This window comes from Protopterus annectens, chromosome 10.part0, assembly GCF_019279795.1.
Source record: "Protopterus annectens isolate FY-2018-M chromosome 10.part0, PAN1.0, whole genome shotgun sequence".
Lineage (NCBI taxonomy): Eukaryota > Metazoa > Chordata > Ceratodontiformes > Protopteridae > Protopterus > Protopterus annectens.
The window spans coordinates 1,100,109,434-1,100,129,370 of record NC_056744.1 but is presented as its reverse complement, the minus strand read 5'-3'; the positions used below and the strand labels follow the sequence as shown (position 1 = coordinate 1,100,129,370).

The window sequence follows — 19,937 nt, the reverse complement described above, 5'->3', positions numbered from 1 at the left end:
ACTGGCAAATCAGCTTGTCCCATTACTAAACTACTATCATACGTGCACGCATAACGAGAAACGTATATAGTTAGAAACACTAAAAATGTTATTTGACTAAACAATGCACTATCATACAATGAATGTGTATGGTTGCCGCTGTTCACCATTCTAGTGCTGTGGAAAGGCATTGACTCAGTATCGAAACTGTGATTAAGTTTTTGTTGGTCCTATGCAATCCCGTATCCTCTTTAAAAGTCTTAAAATACAGTTTATAATGTCATTATATTCCCAGTTTACATTACAAAGCCCAGCACGTGTAATCGAAGGTTTATTCTCTTGTTACTATTGTCTCGATATTTATTCGATGAAGTATGTATTTACAAGGCCTGTACAGTTCGGTGAGGGATAAAGTCTCTCCTAATACATTGGGGTGCTAATTCCAAAGAATCCAGATGCGTTGGGAACTAAATACAGATGGTGGACCTCAAAGACAGCAAACAAAATCCTCATAACCCATTTTAACTGTGCACCCCTCCCCCATGAAACCAAGCAAAAACAAACAGCTGCCTGCAATCCTTCGTAGCTGTTAGGGCATTTACCGATATACAAGTACCGTTGCACTTTACTGTGCGTTTGAGGTAAATAAACAAGGTGTGTGTGTGTGGGGGGGGGGGGGGGGTAGCAGTTCTATCTTGATTGACAGGATGAAGGGCCACTGGCAGTTCTTCTGGGATGCTCCACTCTTCTGTGAAGCGGTCTTAAAAATCCTTCTTCAGTGCTGCCCCCGTTAGATGGCAGCTTCAATGGAGCAGAAGAGTCAACATACATGCAGAAAGGGAAAGAGAGAGAGACAGAGTGAAATAGAGAGAGAGCAAAGAAGTACGAGACTGAGCCAGATACAGACGACGTTCTCTGAGAAGTCGGGCATCTACTGAGAAAGACAGAGCAGGGAGCAGGGAAACAGATAGGGTAAGGAAAGACAAGATAAATATTACAGGAGTCATAAGTGCATCTAGGTTTAGAAAGAAAGGGAAAAGTACGACAGTGACTTCAAAACCACCGAGGTGTCTCGCTTAGCATCATAGTTCTCTTCTATAACTTGGACAAGGCAGGGGAAGAAAGAAGAAGGCTCTGAAAAGCAGGAAGCTTACATTCACTTGGACTGTCTCCAAAGAAAGCCTGTGCAGGGTAAGTATAACCCATACCGCTAAACTGTCCCTCATTTTGCAGAACGTCCCTGATATTAACTTACTTTTTCCCCTGCCTCTCATTAAATGTTTGATTTTCTCGTAAAGAGTATAGGATTGCAGTCTGTCAGTAATGGCTGACACTAGACCTGTCATATGTTTTATCGTTCTGGAAATGCTTGTTGATGCAACACATATTATTCTACTGACTCATAATATGAATTCGCGTAATTAATCGTTAAAAGTTGTTCCTGGGTTTAAGCCTTGCCCCTACTCCTTTTTTTGGTTTTGTCTCCGATTCTTGAGCAAAGAAGTTGGGAGCTGCAGTTTAGCCTCTCTCTTCTGCTGTGACTTCCTATAATCAGCCTTTGAAAACGTTTTGCATAATAGGGAAATGTTATTGTTAAGCACAAGATTCTTGTGAAATGCATAGTTTGAATCCACTCTTAAAAATGTTTGTGAAGTTACAACTTAAATGAATAAACGTCAGTGGACAGATTTAAAAGTGATTAAACAACAAAACGTGCGAACAAAAGATATTGTCCAACAGTGGATGGATGAACGCACTTTGCATGGGAAAAGTCCAGATATTAAGGCATGGTAACCACTGTCAGCACTTGAAGTCTGAACCAAGTAAGGGAAATGCTATTTCTTCACTGTGACTTGGAGTTGTATTAAGTCTTGGCTTGAAGACTTCACTGATTTGTTCTGGTTTCTTTCACAAAATAATGGATCATTTCTTTACTAAACATTTACAAGATGAGAACACATCTTTCAGAGTTTATAACGTTTGTAATTTTTAGCAGATGTTGTTAAATAACTCAATACAGCTGATTTGTCCAAGAGGCTGAAAGAAACACAGCCGCGCGAATGGTTTTAATCACCTCTGGGCGATTTAAATGTATTTGATTCTTATTCCCAGCTATCCATATTTCTGGAAATTATAATCCAAGATCCCCGAGCCAGGATTGAAAGTAACCTTTTACCATGTCCACTTTTTAAAGCTGTGTGAAACTGTCTTATTTTTAATAGGATTGTTCATGTCACATTAGTTTTTGTTTGCCAGAGGGTATCTTCTTGAACAATAATGCGCTTCCTAATTTATAGGGATCAAAGTGTTATATTGTAAATTTATGTAATTTACATAATGATGTTTTAATAACCAAACAGCATGGTGAGTTGTAGCTGGAGGGGATGAGGCCAATGTAAAAAGCGGTGAACACGAAGTCTCTCAGCGTGCTCCACAGTGGTCGGGTGGATGACTTCTTATAAGCTCCCAGCATGTTTAGATTTTACTCTGAAAAATGGTCCATTACAACAATATATCTTTAAAAACAAAGCATATTATATACAGACTAAAAGCTTGTCTACAATACTGACAATAAGGCAGTTATAAAGCTGTTACTTAGAAAAGGCAAAAGTCAGAAAGGGACACTTAAAGCGATTATAACTAAGCCAAGCGACCTTTTTTATGTACGTCAGCTCTTTAGTTCAATTTTTGCTTGGTTAAGATTTTCTAGAATTTATTGGCTCCTTGACACACATAATGGCAAAAATCATATTTCTAGCAGAAAGAAGGAAAATTAAATTAGAAAGTAAGAAAGAACTGGAAAAGAATAAATGAAGGGGTTAGAAGTGAATAAACAAATGGGCGTGGTTTGTTTACGATCTAAAACTGATACCGTACTTAAATAAAGTTACAACATGAAAGACGTAGAACATTGTAACAGACAAAAATACTGTTCAGTGGCAAAATGTTGGCACCATTTTCTGTGTCTCTTATGCTGATGTAGGGATTGCTGAAAGGAACCGTATATCCCTATTTTAAAGAAACAGCTATTGATATATAAATCGCCTAAAAGAAAAGAAATCAGACTTTTAGGTGAGCTATATGTACAGAGAGTATGATACAGGTATGCACTCTAGTTCGAACCTAATAAGGAATGTTGGGGAGATGAATGGAAGAATGACACTATTTAATTCTTCTGTTATCAAATGTAACATCCTATTGTGTCAGCAAATGCAAACATTACAAAGCGGTTTCCAGAGTTGCTGCTTGTAGCGCAATACAATTAAAATACCTGGAATTAGTTGTGATACAGGGTGATAACAAAGCATCTGTTGGGCATGCATTTTATTTTACAAACTCGGTCAAAAGTGAAGACTAGAAGCGTGTGTCAAGTTGGATGACAAATGTGGGGCTCTGAAGTCGAAACCTATTTGCACCTCCATTAGATGGTGACCTGAATGGGGAGCAGTACTTGCATATTTTACTGAAGGAGATCTCATACATCTCGAGTCTCCCTGAGGCCATGGATATCAGTGGGGCGGGTGTGAAAAGGATGCAGAAAACACACAGAAGCCGAGGGGCAGCAGGAACACTGCAGTGGGAGACGGAGAAAAAACAGAGATAGACACGGTATCATAATTGACCAACCCGTCTGCAGGTTCAGCGTAATTTAAGATAGCAGATTATCATTTTTAAATATGGATAAGCATGTATTTATTAGGATAATATGTTAAGCATAATGAGGACAGTGAAATCTCTACCTGTCTTACAAGTAATGCCTTTAGAAGCTCGTCAGGATTGTTTAATGGATCCTTAAAATAAACAAGCAGTTTATTATAATTAAAGTATTGTGGTCTGTACAGCCATGGCCACAACAGACTTAAGGAGCTTTTAGCTGGGGTATATGTTACATAAGATGGTAACACGGTTACGTAGCATTAACTTATTCCCTTTAAAGGCGCCTGAACTATTAATTGTCTGAATATATTATATAATTCGATGGTGTGATGTCTGGCAGTTTGTACAGGACCACAAAAATGGTGACGTGTTTGTATTATTATACACAAACGGATTAAATAGGTTGATAAGTATATACCTACAAAGTGTTTCCCTTTTTTGAAGATGAATGTTGTCACGTTGTAAGAACTAAGCAGCAAGAGAAGAGTTCAAAATAAATCTAAAAACAGTATTAGGTATCACTAAACAAACCAAACATGGACATTGTTAAATACGTCTTTTAAATACCCCCACACACACACACACACACAAAGTGCGGTACATGTGCATCACTGGGTTTAGTGAGAAATGTGTAGAGGCACACGTGTAGCTCTTTGCAGCATTGGTCTGCCTGTATTACAAGACGTAGCACGCCTTAGTTCCAGCCATGCTTGGGCTGAAAAGTGTGCACACATCGGTGAAGCTATTGTCGGCCTTGGTCTGGTAGATGCCTACAGTGCAACAACCTGCCTGGCGTGTCTGTGAAATTATTCTTTTATGCAGGTAACACTATTCTGTATTTGGTATACTTGAAAAACAACCGTTTAAAAGGGTGCTGCAATAAGCTGACGTTAGAACCATTTCTTAAGTGAAATGAAGTGTTACTAATATTGTAATTTCAGTATTATTAAAATCACTTTTTTAATCCAATTCACTGGATTTCATTCAGTTTCTACCACAGATGCACCCAAAACATATAGTCAGCTGCACAGATAGATAGACAATAACTGCAGAGGGGGTTCTAAGAATGTGTCTGCCTGGTACTCTGTCAAGAGTAAAGTAACTATTGTTTGCAATTTTTGCAGCTCTCGTGTTGCATACAGCATCGCTAAAGTGCATAGTAAACTCATTGGAGTTAGTATTAACGGTTTGGTAATTTTTGTTTGTTTTCCTTATGCGTTCATAATTCATATTAAACTGGCTGTAAGGAATGTGTGTGTGTTACCTAGGTATAACATTTCCTTTATATAAGTTTAAGTTCGAGTGATATACTGATACCGACACACAAGCAAACACGCAGGCCAAGGTAAAAGCAAATAAATGCTCATAATAGATAAGGGTGCAACAGATAACGAGATTTTTTAAGACTGCTAACCAGGTAGGTGGGCTGGTGCTATAACCCTTTTCAGCCACCATCTCAGTGTAATAACAGCAGGACTTAAAAGGCAATTACATCGTTTAACATACTGAGCAAACGATGCCAGTGAAAACATTCAATATGCTGAATTACAAAGCAATACATCAGACTGTACCCTAAACAAACAAAATGGGGGAAGCATGCTCAGTTAAGTGAATTTTGAGTAATATAGCAGTCGTCTGTAGAGAGCATTCGTTGTATATTAGTAAACGGTATTTAGCAATTGTTGTGTATAGAGTAACACACAAGGAGAAAGTGTCCACAAAGATAGTTATGATACTATTTACATACGCTCTCATATACATATTTGTGTGTGTGAAGTGAGTTACACTATTTGGACAGAGAGTTGCATTGCTGCAGGTGAGATGATGTCATGTTCCTAGAGGTTAGGTGTCCTTAGCCTTTATCGTTCAAAGCAATCTGTGATGCTTAGATGTTTGAGTGGCTTTACCAGTACAAAACAAGATATCTGGATTAGAAATCAATAGTTTACAGAGTGAGGAAAGGAATCCGGTTTATTTGGGGGAAATTAGGGCAGCCACAGTGGTGCAGCGGTTAGCGTTGTTGCTTCACAGCAAAGACGTTCTCCGGTTCGATGCTGGGGTGCTTTCTGTGCGGAGTCTGCGTGTCCTCCCTGTGGTCGCGTGGGTTTCCTCCCAAAGACATGCTGCAGATGGATTGAACACTCTAAATTGGCCCTAGGGATGAGTGCGTGTGTGTGCCTTCTTTGGAAGATTGGGTACCGGGTTGGCAACTCCACACCGTAAAACTCCACTGCCAATCATGAGCGGACAGGTGATCCGTTGTGGCGTCCCCTAACCGGGAAAAGCCGGAAGAAGATAAAGATCCCAGCGTCAAACAGCGCAAAGACAAAACAAAATTTCCTCATTTAACAAAAATGAAAAATTATATAAGTTTTGAAGGAAAACATTTGCTTGACAAAGTTCGTACCCTGTTGTTTTATTATAGCCATCCATTTACAGATAACCTGCTTTATCCTCAAGTGCGTATTGCAGGCTCTGGTCCGGAAATTATAACATATATGCCCTTTCCAATGTGACTGCTTTACTGAAGCTCTCGGCATCGAGTAGATGTCTTGAAAGCAGTATGAATTAGTTTGTCTTTAGTCCCATTCGGACTGGAGTTCTGTCCTAATTTGACAGCTTGTACTACTTTATTGACCACATTTCTCAGTGACCTCAGTACATATTTTCTTTCAGTGAGTTTGCTAATTAAAAAATGTCACTTTAGTAACTATTTGTAATTAAAACAACATGCCTTTTATTCAGTTTGCAAATCAATGTAACCATTAATGTAGTTTTTAAAAGAGAAGCCCCCCTAGCAATGCATAGACTCCACTTAGGCTGTATTAAACATTTCAATTAATTCTAATTGGTCTATCAAAATATTCAGTGTCTGGTGGCATCTAAGTCTTGCATTTAATTAAGAAAAATTTAGCATCGGGAAAATAACTAATTACATTTTACGGAACTCTAGTTAGAAACAGATGCCGCTGTTTGTAATTCATTGGTGGCTTTTAGGTCAGGACTGTCTCAGAAGTACCCACTGATAATAATTAATGCACCAAATAGGACGACTGCACTTTAAATACAACTGTCGCTAAGACAGGTGAATTGAATGCTTTGGTGTGCGTTTTGTGTGTGTAAGTTACATACATTGTGTCAGGTACTGACTGAAATTACCCATACAGGGCTAACCAGACTTTTCTGTGTACCGATCTTATCTTTGGTTTTACTTCGTCGTTTTTAAAATCGGAGTTTATTCGTCTATTATTACTATGTGCAGTGAGAAGACACGAATGTTTCTTGGTTTATTGTGCATCTTTCTTCATTGTAAGTTTTGTGCCTAGGTTATGTGGGAGAAGAATTAAAATGTATATTAAAATTTAGCCTTACCTCCTTTATTTTAAACACTTCAAGTTTGGAGATCAAGCTGCAGGGGTATTACATTTCCATGGCAAGACAGACGATACGACTGAGTGTTTTGACTTAACTATGGTTCACAAGAGGACTGCTGTGATTAGGATACACCCCCCCACACACACACACATAGTTTATTTTTCTTGTACTGAGTTATGTCGGATGTAGCTGCCACTTTAGCAATCCTATATTTGTAAGCGTAATAACGGATAGCTGGCATTTAGAATCCTACACCACTTGATTATTGTACTGCAAGTGAAGTACACTTGCTAGATTTTGGTGAAGACAATGAATGAAAGTGTGTGTGTGTGGGGGGGGGGTGCTCTGCCTGGCTCATTAAAAGTGGCACAAACGTCAACAAGCCATTATGAAGCTGTGATTAAAATAGCACAGGACATTTGTCAATAATGCATTCCAACGTTATATGATGAGGTTGTATTTGGGCAATCAACGTTGATCATGCATAACTGTCAGCCACGATATACTATGAAATGTGCATTTCACTGTGGCTTCCCCTTACCAAAAAAAAGATACTACAGGGAGAAGGGATGTATTTCATGCTGCCAATGGACATTTAGAAGCCAAAACATCTAATATACAAACTTTATACTCTTTACCGTCTTTTGGTCGTTACAGTCATGCATTTTTGGTTTGAGGTGTGCTGTTTCGTCTTTTGCACATCCTTGTAGCCATCGGTACTTTTCAAAGCAGAAAGGGGGGATGGAGTTATACTTTTGTAGAGGAAAAGGTGTATGTTCATTTAGTGTGTTCCGTTTGCAAACAAAGTAACCTGAGACCTCCTAAATTCACACATCAGCACATTCACCATGTGTTCACAATTGCTCTGTAAAATCAGTGTTTTTATGGGTCATAAGCACTGAACTAAATACCTGAATTCAAGCCTTTGTGACTTGCCTATATTGTATAATGCGTATGTACACACACAACGGCACACGTCTGAAGCATACCGTACTTCCAACTGTCCCTGATATTGAGGTGCCTTCCCTAATTTTGACTCCAGTTTTGATTCTGTCCCTCTACATCTCTTACAGAACTGATCACTTTTGGGGAAAATGCGGCGCATTACACGTAATAATGATAATAATTAACTGTATAGACCTTTTTTTCTTCAGAAAATGTAAATAAATTCACATTTATATTATTCTGACAACGCCAGATGATAGATACAAAAACTCCGGTTTGTTTCTTCCTCAGTCAATCACGTTTACAAGGTAGCCTATTGCGACTATTTTTTATGGGGCTGGGGAGGTCTAAAGATGTGTAACTCCCTAACTTATGCATTTCGGCTAATCTACTTACTTGTACACATCTTCTTCCTAGCTAAGAGTGTAGTAACTATAATATGACTGCACTCTTCATCCTTGTCACTGACTGCAGCAGGGGCAGAACTGATGCTGTAATATCCCCCCTGTTTCTGCAGCAGATGCACACAATTAAACAAATTCTTCTTTCCACCTCCAGGTCAGAACTTAGAACGCATTTCGCTTTCAGGTCCTAGCACATTTGCCTGTCAGTATCAGGCACACCTTCTAAAAATAATCCCATACTCACACTATTAACAGACGTCATTTATCGTTGATGTTAAATTACTATTTGCTTACCTCTCAGTCGCTTTTTTTTTTTTTTTTTTTTTTAGTTGGTCTAGCCTTGCTTTTCCCTTTTATTCTTCCAATATCCGCTATATCCTGATTAGGGTGGTGAAGGACGTGGAACAAAGAAAGAAGCGTAAAGGCAGATAATCGGTACAGGACGCCAGTCTGTAGCAGGATATGTACATGCACACGCACACTTAGGATCTCGGGTGCAATTTTACCACTTCACATATCGATAATTATTTAGGATAAGGCTAGGGTTGCTACCTTTTCAAATGCCCAAAGTGGGACATTTTTTGTAGAAATTTAATATTTTGCGAGCCAAAACATGTCCACAGCCGGTGCAAAGGACAGTACTTCACTTGTTTGCCAAAATAAAAGCTTATCCGTGTAGCATTTGAGTTGCTTATGCTATTTCTTATAATATTTCTTATAATATTTAGGTGTTTTAGACGAAAAATAACTGTTTTATGCAACTATTAAAAAAAACTTATGAAATATTTTTTGCCCTAAAATCTCAGGACATTTGTCATTTTTTTTTTTTTTAGTTTTTTTCGCAGGACACAACTGCCCAAATACGAACTGTCCCTTGCAAAGTGGGACAGGTGGTAACCCTGGATAAGGCAGAAAACTGGAAAGAGGTGTCAGACCAAACAGGCACAAGCAGGGAATACATGCAAACACAACTCTGCTTTTTACAGTTTGTTCCTATTCGGCCTTTTGTCTTGTCTATCAAACATGTATTGCTTTGCAAACTTCACTTTTTGAGCGGGCCCTTCTGTCACATCTGTACAGTATGCCACTGAGAACATCCTAAGGATTATTTCATATTTTGAATGCTTTATCGCACAGTGGCTTAGTACTAAGATATGTCTCACAGCTCTAGACATATCATTCAACTGTTCCTGACTTTCATGGATGTCCCTGGTTTTGACTCAAATTTTAGCTCTGTCCCTCTTAATCCTCATAAAACTGGTCACCTTTTGAGAAACGGTAGTGAATTATCCTTAATAAATAATGACAATAATGAGAGAGATATTCAGAAAATGCATATTAATTCACATTCTCTACTTCTGCCAATGCCTCAGGTTAATAGTATTAATATTTTAAAGGTGTCCCTCATTATTCCTGGATGTGTCCCTAATTCTGTTAAGATTAGGGATGCCACCTTTTCAAATGTCCAGAGAGGAACATTTTTGTGGAAACCTGGGATTTTACAGGACAGGCCATACACACAGCCAGTGCGAAGTACATAACTTTATTTTTTGCCAGAATAAAACATTGAGTTGTTTATGCCGTTTCAAATAATATGTAGGTGTTTCATATACAAAATAATTGCTTTTACACACCTAATAAAGAAAATTCAGGACAAATATGTTGTCCTAAAGTTTCAGGACACTTGCCATTTTCACCCCCCCCCCCCCAATGACACAACTGCCCAAAGAAAGGCTGTCCTGCGCAAAGAGGGAGCGATGATAACCCTATTTGAGATTTGTCCCTGTCTGAGAGCTGTGGCTCTAGAGACCAGTGTTCAGTCTAACTTCTAGTGTGTTTTGTCTGATTAATTCGTCCAAACACGTAGTTTCGGTGGCCACACTAAAATGCCCATATAGAAATGCCCCTGTAGCATGTGTAGTGGCAGAAAATTGCCCACGGCCCCTAGCCACTTAACAAAAACAAACGCATACCAGAGTAGGTTGCACGCCAAGCATAGCTGTTAAGTAATCCATTGCTGCGTTACCTTTTTTTAACTTATCAGATGTGTGGCTATGATTTGTCAACTGGCTCACAGAAATGTGGGTAAATAATGCCACCCACTGCCTCACATCGCAGTTGTCCGAACCATATCACACTAGAAAACGTAAATGTTAATAAAGTAGCTATGCAGTGCTCAAACGGTAAGCCACACTGCCAAGAAACACAACTCTACTTGTTACGTTTATTTTTACGATTGTCTATTCAGAATTCCTGAACTACAGCGAAAGGCGTAGGACTTTTGTTACCACTGAACAGATAAGCTCCCTTTGTTATCTGTTTTCAGATACAGTGCTTTATATAATTGTCAGTCTGCATTTATAATGCTTATTATGGTTATAAGCTACTTTCAGTCTTATTTGTCGGCTGGTGCACATCTCTAAGGTTAAATTATCTTCCACCTCAAGGGCCATACATAACTGTTTGAAGCTCAAAAAAAGGTATTATTTTCAACTAAAACATTCAGATATGCCAGTAATATCAAAATACAGTGCATACGTGGTCTTAATTTTTTCGCACTTATAAAACAGTTCATAGAAACTAGACATTCAGCAAGAAAAAGGGAGTAATAATAAATGCATCAGTAATTTTTATTACCGGGCTGCGTAGAGCCTTAGTCAGTGTACAACTTGGATAACAAGGCTATGTAGTGGTTGCGGGTTGTTGGATGTAAGTTTACAATGCATTACATAACAATTACTTAACTTAGCTTTAAAGAGCTTTTAATAATGATGAAATTAAAGAGTAAGAGGAAGCTGGATTTGTCTCCTCCTAAGACCAAACAAATGGGGTGATTACATTCTTTCAGAACGCATCAGTCACACTACATTAACGATAAGAGAGCTAATTATCCCAATTAGAAGGTTGATTTATAATTAATGGCTTGGACCAAGTGGTAATTGGATGTTAATGGATAATAGTTTTCTCTGGCAGTAGTCTCTTTTTCACTTACCCCAAAGGCAGCTTTCCTTCCCTTCTTTTCTGTTTCTAAAATACAAAGCAAACAAGGCAACGCATATATTAGCAGATTCTGAGTGAACAATTAGGTATGGATTGAGTGTGTGTGTGTGTGTGTGTGTGGTGTGGGGGGGGGGGGCGGTGGCGTTTTCGAGCTGGCACAATTTGTCTCTTACCACAAGAGCTACACTATTGCAGCTAATACCAAGGGAAGTCAGGGTCTACCTTGTAATGTAAGGTTTTGCATTTTTGCACACAGAAAAAGTGTTACTACTAGAACTATACAAAACTAGTCTCAGCGCTGAAAATTACCGGTGTACTCAGCCAAAGGTGTAGCCAGGCATACTCTTTGTACTCCAATGAATATTTTTTTTTGGGGGGGGGGTGGCGTTTTCGAGCTGGCACAATTTGTCTCTTACCACAAGAGCTACACTATTGCAGCTAATACCAAGGGAAGTCAGGGTCTGCCTTGTAATGTAAGGTTTTGCATTTTTGCACACAGAAAAAGTGTTACTACTCGAACTATACAAAACTAGTCTCAGCGCTGAAAATTACCGGTGTACTCAACCAAAGGTGTAGCCAGGCATACTCTTTGTACTCCAATGAATATTTTTTTTCTGAGCATCACATCAGTGTGAATTTGTTTCAGTCATATTATGCCTACAAGTACAATATTGCGAATGTAAAAACATTACCTTTAATAGTTTGGGGGAACAGCTGAAAATGTTGCTTATTTGTTGAGTGTTTGGGGCAGTATTTTGAGAAATGTGTCTATTTTCAAGTGATGTGTCCAAGATGGGGTAGCACTAAGAGTTTGTGAGTACAAAATGGAATTTACTTGTTACACTCCTGATTCCGACGATCATAGCTCTCAACCTTCCATGTCCAAAATGAGGAACACTAGCCCTCATAATGTGGAAAAAATTGGCAAAAATGTGAAACATATACTAATGGCTTATTAACAACTTCAACTAGGAAGGTCATAGGATGGTTAACATATGCTGGTTTTACTTATAACGACGATATTTTTAATGGATTAATACAACGGGGTTCACTTTAAAAAACCCTAACACTGAATGTGTGATAGAGTCTTTCAATGTGGAACTTTGAAGAACATGAACTTTTTAAGACCCCAAATGAGGTACGTTCCTCGTAATGAGGTACACTTGAGAGGTATGCTGCCGAAGTGTGGACTTGATTGTTTTGTTTACCCAAGTCAATGGAGATATTTAGCTCCATCACCAAGGCAACACTCACAGTTTTAATGTAATTGAAAAAAGACAAATACAAATTTTATGATAAACTACGGGCTTTCTATTAGGGTGGTGAAAGCGGGGGTTGGCCTGGTCCATTTATTTGTTTGCTGGATACACCCACTAGACCCCAATTATCTTTTTTTTTCAGGGCCAACCCCGGGAGCATTCACCGTCGTTTAAACGATTCCCGGAGACTTAAACAGTAGGCCTCCCATCCAAAACAGACGTTACAAGATGCAGCTAATTAGTGGTAAAAGTAAAAAGTTAACTTTGTACAGCACATATACACACATGGGGTATTATTAAACATGGGTACAAACTTTCATCCTGCCTTCAAATGCCATACTTGACGTATACCTGGATGCTGAATAGTTCTCATAATCTAAGGTTAAATTAAGTTAAAACGCACATTAACATTCTTTCACAGCAAAACGATATCTCCTTGGCTAAAATTAATTCTATTATGCATACTGCGCGTCTCCCACACTTGTCCGCGAAAATAATTTGTGGCCTGTGTGTTCTAACCGGTAAAGGATAAACCCATATAAAACAGCTTTAGTTAGATTCATGTTTCCAAGACGAATTCTAACACTGTCGGTAGGTACATTGGCGCACATAATTAGATCTGGTCAGAATTTAGCTATAATTTCTCCTACTGATTTGCGGACTCACCACCATTTCTTGAGCAGGGGTTAAACCGAAATATTCTTATGCGTCTTCTTTTCCTTCTGGAGAAGTCATGCTCAGGAAAGACGTGCACATATGGACTGTGGGGGCTAAAATAGGGTGGCTAATCAGAGCTAACAAGTATGAATAACCAAAGTTATTTCTGCTTTGTTGGACAACTTAACTTTGCTATGCCAGGCCTGTTCAAATAAATACACACATATATACCTACCAAACAGTTATTGCCCTGAAAAACTATGCTGCTTTAATAGCAATCACCAAAAATAAGTAATAAAAAAAATGTCTTACACACTACACTTTACAACTAGTTGCCCACAAAGCGTGTTTAACATCTTCGTGCAGACACGTGTTTTTAAATTAATCAGTTCTAGCGTTCTTCTGTGAATTGCTCAAGGTAAACATCGCCACTGTATGCACATTATCTACTTAATTTGTATTTTGTTTATGCTTGCATAGCATAATAATTATGTGTCCTCCATTATGTTTTTTTTTTCTGCTAATGTCTGTAAACTTTTGTAAAATGTATTCTGTGGCAACTATTGATTGAGCCAGTTCTGCAAATTTCTGTTTACCGAATTGCTTCATTGTACCATATGTGTGTGGGTGTGTCGAGCGTACTTTTTAAAACTTTTTGGAGCTTTTTCTCTTGGACCTCTCCTGCAGATTGGTTCGGCATATCTGGACTATCCCGCTTGAAAAAATGCAGAAATAAATAATATCGTGTCCAGTTTATCGTCTTCCTTATTTAGGGTTGCCACCTTTTCAAATGCCCAAAGTGGGACATTTCTGGTACAAACGTCAGATTTTGCAGGCTGAAACATACCCCCTGCCACTACGAAGAACAGAACTTCACTTTTTTGCCTATATAAAAGCTTATACTTGTAATGTTTTAGTTGCTTATTCTGTTTCTTATAACATTTAGGTGGTTCAGATACAGAATAACTGTTTTATGCAACTATTACATAAAATATAGAAAATTATTTTGTCCTAAAATCTCAGGACATTTTCCATTTTTACAATTTTTTTGCAGGACACAACTGCCCAAAGAGGGACTGTCCCTCGCAAAGTGGGACAGGTGGTAACCCTATCCTTATTCCTTGCTATACGATATTTGCAAGTTTCGCTTTTAGTAGTACTTTCAATACCTAATTGCACTTTCAACTCATTTATTTAAATCCAGGGAGCAATAAAGAGAGAAACTCGGTGGGTCACCAGAGACATAAGAAAAGGAGCAACAATTTAAAACATGATTTACAGGTAAGAAACATAAACATTAAGGAAAAAATGACAAAAAAGAAGATGGGAAAGAAAGGAAGTGAGAGTTTTATTTCACTTTATTAACCGGATAGATGCCACTGAGTCTATAACCCTCTTTCAGAAGAAGCTTTCCGTTTCTCATAAACAAATGCTATGGAATTTTATTACTCGTCTTCCAGAAGTTTAGGCAGATGGGACATTGGTTATCTCATTCAAAAGATGGCAAAGCAGGAGATCACTTACCCGAAAGTTGCGCTGCACTCTCTGCATTAGAATAACAGTCTGGATAATGGTTTGGGTATAGAAGACAACAACCTTCTCATTTCCAGCATCAGAAGAGATTGCACAGTCTGCTGAGTCACTGCTAGATTACTGTTGGGGAGAATTTTATTCTTCAAATATCTTTGCATATAACTAATTTCCTCAAAAACAGATGACCAAAATTACATTTTGCTAAAATGTTACTTTATTTAAAAAAATATTTGCAGTACTATTTTTTAGGCAATCCCTCCCTCACACATACAGACATAAATTGCACAAACTAATGTGTGTACACACACACACACACACACACACACACACACACACACACACACACACATACATATGCTACATAAATAATATTGTGTCCCTAATATTCTGGCAGCAGAGATAACAGTCTTACATTGTAGGGCTCCTAACAAGAGGAAAAACCTAAGTTCACCATCTTCCTGTAGGTAGTAAGACCTTGGGGTAGTAATTTAAGGGATTGCAAGCAGTTGCTTGCTCTCTATAAAATTACATTTTTAATGCCATTCTCATTATTTGTTCATTTCCCCCCATAAAAATGTGGCAAGATGCAGATTCAATGTTTTTAGAAGATTTTTTCTTTTCATCATTAATCAAATTGTTGTTGGATACAAAACAAAATATCTTTGTTTCAAAATATCCAGCGGATGAATAATTCCTGATGACCTATGTAGAATAAACATGAAGGAACGATACATGCAACTCACAATGAATGATATATCATTTTTTAATTTTCTTGCAAATGCACCACATTCTTCTGGCAGGTACCTTCTCTAAAACCCTTATGTGCCCTAACATTAGAAAAATGAGACATACACAGTTACTATGCCATCACAAGTGCTAGAAAGGGAAGTAAAGAAACAACAGGAAAATAAGCATGGTGTCACAAAGATATTATATGGTCTTATGAAGCTTATAGACAAAGGAAAGTGGAAGAAAATGCTATGATTCTGAAATGAGGTAGCAGCGAAGACTATGGAGACAAGGAGGACATTCAGAAAATATAAGGAAACAGTAAAAAGTCAACAAACAAAAGGTGTACCAGGTGAACTTGAAAGAGGAAACAAAAATGGTCTTCAGAGAAAAAGAGACAAAGAAAAAAAAAACTAGCACAGAGTGTTAGGAAGAGGATACTTTATTTAAAGGATATTTTAAAAAGTGTGAGTTATATAACACTCTGTAAATATTCAGTCATCTGTAATTGGCAATGGTACTGAATACATGATGAGGAGTCTGTGCAGAAGGCAGTGGTGGTGGTAAAGGCCACATTTGTGTAAATGTGCATAATGCAGAAATATCTGGTGATGGTTTATTTTTCACAGGGGCAGTTGCACTTATAAGAGAATGCAGCAGCGCATTCCATCAGGTATTGCTGTATATTAGGGACTTTTTTTTTTTTCTGAACAGCAATGGCCTCACAGTTGGTTCTAATATGTAGAAAAGGTATAGAGTAAGCAGTAACTTGGCATGCATTTTGCATAAAAAATAAGATTTGTCATCACTTTTTTATTGCTGTAGATGTCAATTCAGGATTTCAGGTTGGGTTGTGTAAATCTGTGCTGCTTGTCTTCATCACTCATAATAGTGCCAGTCCTGAAGTTGTATGTACTTTTCTTATAAAATGCCCAGTTCATTATCGACTTTCACAAATTTTGTCTGTTGACACCTAAAAAGTGTGTATGTATGAAACTCATTTATGGTTTCACATAACTTGAAAAAGGTAAATTTTTTTTCTACCAGAGTAAAGCTGTAACACTTCTTACAATCCTTCAATCCTGTGGGAAGAAATCCACATTTAGTAGTATGTTCACAAAGTTAAGCATTACAGGAATAAAAATTGGTCCATCAAAAAAAATATTTAGCATGATTCAGAAGTTGTGGACTCAAGTGTTCTAAGCCGCATAGAAGTACAATTTTACAACTGGCTGTGCAGTCATAGGGACTGTAGCTCTGAAAGGGCTGCTTTAGCCTTCGCTGATGAAAGAGTTCTTTTCTACTAGTGTGGCAGATTTCATTTTGATATCACCTATGGATGTGTTGTGCTCAGTCTCTTAGTAAAAGAACACTGTAAATTGCTGAAACTGCTCAGCTTGAAATTAACTGACCTGGTATGTATTGTAGTTAATTTCTAAATCTCAGTATTGCTAATGCAATGAACCTCACATAGTATTGTTTGACTTCAAGTTTATAGTAAGTTAGCAGGCTGGATTTGTATCTATATATGGGATTCAGTGCTTTAAGCTTTTTATGATCACAACTGTCCTTTAATGGACAAAGGAAAATGAACAGATGGACCCTGGGGCTTAACAAAGAATAGGGGCATGAAAGAAGTGTATGATGGAGAAAAGGCAGACCTACAAAATAGGATTCTGTGTCATTTTTATAAAACATAATACCGAAGTAAATAACCTTACCAGGTAGAAAGAATATTCCGGATCTGGATGTGGGGTATGACCTTTGGGTCTATATTATTTCAGCAAATGCTTAAAATAGCGACCCAATAAAGTCGAAATCCCTAAATCCTGAACACACGGAACAGCAAATTTTTCCCCAAGGAAAAAAATTACTGGGTCATGTTCGGGACATTTCCTCCACTGTAGTGCAATCACATTGTTGGTATATTTAAGTAGGGGGTGTGGGGGCAAAGCCCCCCACTTTATTTTGTGTTTGGATTTTTTTTTTTTTTTTTTATGGAGCAGCAATTTTTTTTTTTTGCCTGGGGGAAAAAAAAATCACCGTTCTGTGTGTTCAAGATTTAGGGATTTTGACTTTACTGGGTCAATTAAACAGCGTTCGCTAAAATAATATAGACCCTGACCTTTTTCATTTTTCTGAGGAAAATATCATGAGAGAACTTGTGAAAATATATAGGGAAGCAGGAGACAAACAAAACTATATTGAGGAAAAGCAGGTATAATATGTTCAATACAAATTAGATTACAATGAGAGGGAGGGGTAAAGGGTAGAGATGAAGCTGAGAGATCCTTATCTGATGTCCTAGTGTATGTTTTTATACATCACAGATTAACAAAATGTCTATGGTTTAAGCATTGCTTCACTCGTTTGGGTTTCAGAATTGTTCATGGCCATCAATTATGAGAACGTTAATTTATTTCTATATTGTATTTTTTAAGGCATACCACAAAATATATGCAGTTTCTACAGAACTGTAACTTGTCAGAAAGATGTAAATTAATATTTGATATACCTGTCTATTTTTAGATCCTTTCACATTTTCCTTCTATTACCATTTTCTCATCAAGAAGATGGAGCAAAGGATTGTTTCTCAGTGCCAGGACAGGAGGGACAAGACAAAGCAAGCTGTTAATGTGGACATTTAAACTAGAAGTGGAACTTGTGAAGATGCCTAGAGAAGAGTTCAGTGGGCACGAGTGTATGCAGCAAAAAGTAAGCCAGGGAACTGGTACTAGGCAGGAAGAGCATAACCATGCCCTACAAAATATTATTTACAATTAATTAGCTATCACAGAATAAAAACCCTGGCATGAGCTCACAAACTGGCAGTTAAGCTAAACACTGTCCTCTGTAGAGGACAAATAGACATATCTTGTCACCTACAATCAGAGCTGATTGGTGTATACTAGAAAACACATCTTGAGCTATGCAAACAATATAATTTTATTTTATTTTATTGTTTTGTGTTGAAAAAAAAATATTTGTACTAAGTCACACAACCTTTCTCTTTCTTGTAAACGTACAAGTAGTATAATTTAGCAAGTTCATTTTAGAGAGTTCAATATCACATTGATTTGATGAGTAAACTATTTTCTTATTTGATGAGTGCTAAATACCTCTTAACAACATTTTTGCAAGCAGAACCTGAACCTATGGTGTTTGAAAGGCCTGCCCTTACAGGAAAATAACTGATCTCTATGGCACACAAGCCCATTAGTTATAGTGCAACGATGTCAATACCATAGCAATACATGTGTACAGGGATGTACTAGAGCCAACAAAATGCTATTCTGCAATTTTTAATAGCAGGCATGTGGACTAATTAGCAAATGCTTTCAGGAACTTTCCAACTTTTCTTGTTCATTTCTAAATAATATGAATAGGTTACCATAATTTTACTTAAATAATGGAACATTATGTATTAAAATTATCTATTTATTTATTTATATATATATATATATATATATATATATATATATATATATATATATATATATGGGATCTGTACTGATCTACATGGGGGGGGGGGTGCAGGGGGGCTTGCCCCCCCTGCATAAAAGTAGATTTATTGTTTTTTTTTTTGTTTTTTTTTTTTTAACGCACTTTAACAAAAGCGCTTTTGTTAAAGTGTGTTCGGTGATTGTGGATTCAGACTATTGAACTTTCGTTCAATAGTCCTAGATCCATATATATATGCATATATATACATGCGTGCCCGCACAGACACACAGACACACACACACACACACACACACACACACACACACACACACACATATATATATATATATATATATATATATATATATATATATATATATATATACACATACATACACATATTTCAGGCGTTACTTCAGGGGAAAACTTAATCATAATCTTATCAACATGATTTGAATGCACCTTTAGATGATGGTTTGCCTTACAAGGGTACACAGTAATTTGCATCTTTTAAAGTGTAGCTTTTATATGCTTACTCTCTGAAAATGGTTTTGGTCTGCTATAACTGCTCAAACATTTTTATCTCCAGTTATAATCTCACTGTAATCACAGACAGGATCATGTTCATGAGGATTTGTTTTCTACAGTATCTGCCTGTTTTAGCATGCATTTTAGATAACAAGACACATTTAAAAAGACTCAGTCATATTTGTAAATGCCATTAACAACTGGGGTTTAATTCCTGTCAGCGTCTGCTAAAATTAAGTGCACACACAAAACATTGTAAGGATATCCTTATACATTACATGGCTGAAAATGTAAGATGTACTGCTATGTCTTCATAATTACAAAATCCATGCCTGTTTTTTGTAGTTATTGCATTTCACAAAAAAATGTTAAGGAATTTGGAAAATAAACCTGAACAAAGATTTTAAGGAGAGCTTTAGTATACATT

General features: G+C 37.4%; 1 protein-coding gene across 1 annotated transcript in view; it reads left to right on the top strand.

The window, feature by feature from the left end:
* The first annotated feature begins 688 nt into the window (after window positions 1-688).
* DMBX1 (diencephalon/mesencephalon homeobox 1) overlaps window positions 689-19,937 on the top strand; it is a 99,890-nt gene continuing 80,641 nt past the window's right edge. Inside the window, exon 1 of the mRNA XM_044085841.1 lies at window positions 689-1,170. The gene's annotated coding sequence lies outside the window, so the exon portion shown is untranslated. The remainder of the gene's footprint in view (window positions 1,171-19,937) is intronic.